The sequence below is a fragment of the Notamacropus eugenii genome, chromosome 6 (genome assembly GCF_028372415.1).
Source record: "Notamacropus eugenii isolate mMacEug1 chromosome 6, mMacEug1.pri_v2, whole genome shotgun sequence".
Lineage (NCBI taxonomy): Eukaryota > Metazoa > Chordata > Mammalia > Diprotodontia > Macropodidae > Notamacropus > Notamacropus eugenii.
The window spans coordinates 249,071,711-249,074,971 of NC_092877.1; the positions used below are offsets into that span (position 1 = coordinate 249,071,711).

General features: G+C 39.2%; 1 pseudogene; it reads left to right on the forward strand.

Annotated features, from left to right (window-relative positions):
- The first annotated feature begins 623 nt into the window (after nucleotides 1-623).
- Nucleotides 624-1,839, forward strand: LOC140511311 (small ribosomal subunit protein eS6-like; annotated as a pseudogene).
- Nucleotides 1,840-3,261: the final 1,422 nt, after the last annotated feature.

The following is a 3,261-nucleotide window of genomic DNA, read 5'->3' on the forward strand; positions in this document are numbered from 1 at the left end:
AATCACGGGCACTTATCCAGTTTCCAGATGTTACTACTTCCAAATGCCAGGGACAAGTTGGAAGGTCAGTGGCAAAAACACATTTGGACCTGTGTGAGAGAGCAGAGTGCTCCGGATCCATTCCCAGGATGGGGCAGGGAATGGAGGAACCTTTGGCAGCCACAGGAGCAAAAAGAGCAGCTACTGTTTCTGGAGCTCCAGGCATACAGATTGAGGGGTAATCTAGCAACTGAGAGTACACTCCCCCACCCCCACTAGAAGCAGAGACTACCTTAACAAAGAGCTCAAAAGTAAAAGAATTGACTGGGAAAATGAGGAAAAACAGGAAAAAAAATTAGACTATAAATTCTTGCTTTGGTGACAAGGGGGATCAAAACATACAAACAGAAGAAGTATACCCAAAGAATCCAAGAAAAATATGAATTGATCTCAGGCCATGGAAGAGCTCAAAGAGCTCAAAAAGAATTTTGAAAATAAAGTAAGAGAAGTCATTGGAAAAATTGGGAAGAAAAATGAAAGTAATGCAATAAAATCATGAAAAATGAGTCAACTGCTTGCTTAAGGGGAGCAAAAGAATACTGAAGAAAATAACACCTTAAAAAATAAACTAATTTGATGCAAAGATGAAGCTCATCTCTTTCCCAGTCACTGGCTTTCAGAAACTCATCCAAGTAGATGATGAGAGAAAGCTACGGACCTTTTATGAGAAACGGATGGCCACTCAAGTTTTGCTGAAGCTCTGAGTGATGAATGGAAGGGTTATACAGTCCAAATAAGTGGGGGGGAATGACAAACAACGTTTCCCCATGAATCAGGGTGTTTTAACTCATGGACATTTCTGCCTGCTTCTCAGTAAGGGCCATTCTTTTTTTTTTTTTCCTTTTTGTGTTCATTCCCTTTATTTTGCTAGACTGGGGATATAAATAAGGTATTTGAATCATTGGACCCTTTTGGCTACTCAGCCATCCTATTATTCACCTTTTTATTACCTATCTCATTTCATCTTTTCTCCAACCCCCTCAATAAAATATCCAGAACCCTCCCCATTTTCAAGATAGTAGAATATAATTAGGCCCAGATTTATTTAACACATTTAACACTTTCAGATATACAAAGTGATCTATATCTATATCTATATAGATATAGATACATATTATTACATTTGACCCTAACAACCATCCTTTGAGGTAGATGTTATTATGACCCTCACTCAGAAACTGAGACTGAGGGAATTTAAGTGATGTCCTAGCATTACCCAACTAGTAAGTATCTAAGATTAGACTAGACTCCAACTCAGGTCTTTTTGATTCTAAGTTCAGCACTCTATCTGCTGCATCAACCTGCTTTTCAGGGAGTAGATAGGTTAGGAATAAATAGAGTAGGTTCATTTTACTAGGGACAGCTAGGTAGTAAGGGCCATTCTTGATATGCCCCTAGGAAAACCGGAGAAAAAAAATGTAAATCTGTTAGGGGCTGTATTATGAATGCCAATCTGAGTGTCTGCAACTTGGTTATTTTGAAGAAAAGTAAGAAAGATAAACCAGGACTGACGGATACTACTGTACCTCATTGCCTGGGGCCCAAAAGAGCTAGCAGAATCTGCAAACTTTTCAACTTCTCCAAAGAAGATGCTGTCTGACAGTACATTGTGAGTAAACCCCTGAGCAAGGAAGGTAAGAAACCCAGGAAAAAGACTTGACAAATTCAACATCTAGTTACTCCCTGTATTTTGCAACACAAATGTAGATTCATTACTTTGAAGAAGAAATGTACCCAGAAGAACAAGGAATAAATAGCAGAATATTCTAAGCTTTTGGCCAAGAGAATGAAGAAGGCTAAAGAAAAATTACAAGAAGAGATTACTCTGTCTTTCCTGAGACCCCCCACCTCGAAATCTGAGTCCACTCAAAAATATAATTTCTAAAAATTTACTAGAAATAAATAACTTTTGTCAATTGAAAAAAACAGTTGACTAACTCAAATGACAAACCAGTTCCAAAAAGTCAATGAGGAGAAGAATGCCTTGAAAATCAGAATTAGTGAAATGGGAAAGGAAGTTCAGAAGCTCACTGAAGAAAATATTTGTTGAGGGAGTAGAGACAAGATGGTGGAATAGTTCTTCCCCCACATCCCATAAAATACCTGTAAATAAAGACTCAACAAATCCCAGAGCAGTAGAAGTCACAGAACAATGGAGTGGAGGAGGTTTCTGGTGCAGTGTGACCTGGAAGGCCAACGGAAAGGTCTCTTGCATCAGAAGGAGAGAAGAGCACAGTCAATCCTGGCCTGCATGGCTCTAAGAGGAGTAGGACTGGAACAGGCCTCAGAGGCATAATGCCTTCCATCATCAGCAGCGGCAGTGAAGGTTCACTGATCCCTCAACACCCAGATGCCAAAGTCAGCTTCAAAACTCAGCGAGAGAGCTTTTATACCTCTATGACAAGGGTGCAGGGTCTTTCCCTAGCCCCAGTCCCAGGAGGCGGCAGCAGCAGCAACTGGCAGAGGTGGCTGCAGAGGAGTAGCCACAGTAGGCATAGTTGCAGCCTCAGCTTAAAGCCCCTGGGGGAATTCAGCAGATAATCTGAATCTCAGCAACAAGCCATTCCAAGGAGCAAACTACTCTCCCTTGATTGTGCCACCTTGGAGGAATGGAGAATTTACAGGTCCCTAGAGTATACAATACTCTTGACTAGGGACACAAAACTCAAGTAAATGTTTGGGAAATTCCCAAAAAGGGACAAAAATAAGACTATAGAAGTTTACATTTTTGTGAATAGGTAGTCTCCCCCATTTTTTCAGAAGAGGTAAAATAATGTTTGCCATCAGGGCAAGATATATTTTTTCTACGTCCAAAACCTCCAAATTAAATATGCAATGGCCACAGTTCATGGAAGAGATCAAAAAGAACTTGAAAATCAAATAAGAGAGGTGGAGAAAATATTGGGAAGAGAAATGACAGCAATGCAAGAAAATCATGAAAAACAAGTGAACAGCTTGATAAAAGAGACCCAAAAAACTGCTGAAGAAAATAATACTTTCAAAAATAGGATAACTCAATTGGTAAAAGAGGTTCAAAAAGCCAATGAGGAGAAGAATGCTTTGAAAAACAGAATTAGCCAAATGAAAAAGGCGGTTCAAAAGCTCAATGAAGAAAGTAGATCTTTCAAAATTAAAATGAAAAAGATGGAAGCTAATGACTTAGAAATTAAGAAATTGCAAAAACAAAGACAAAAGAATGAAGAAATAGAAGATAATGTGAAA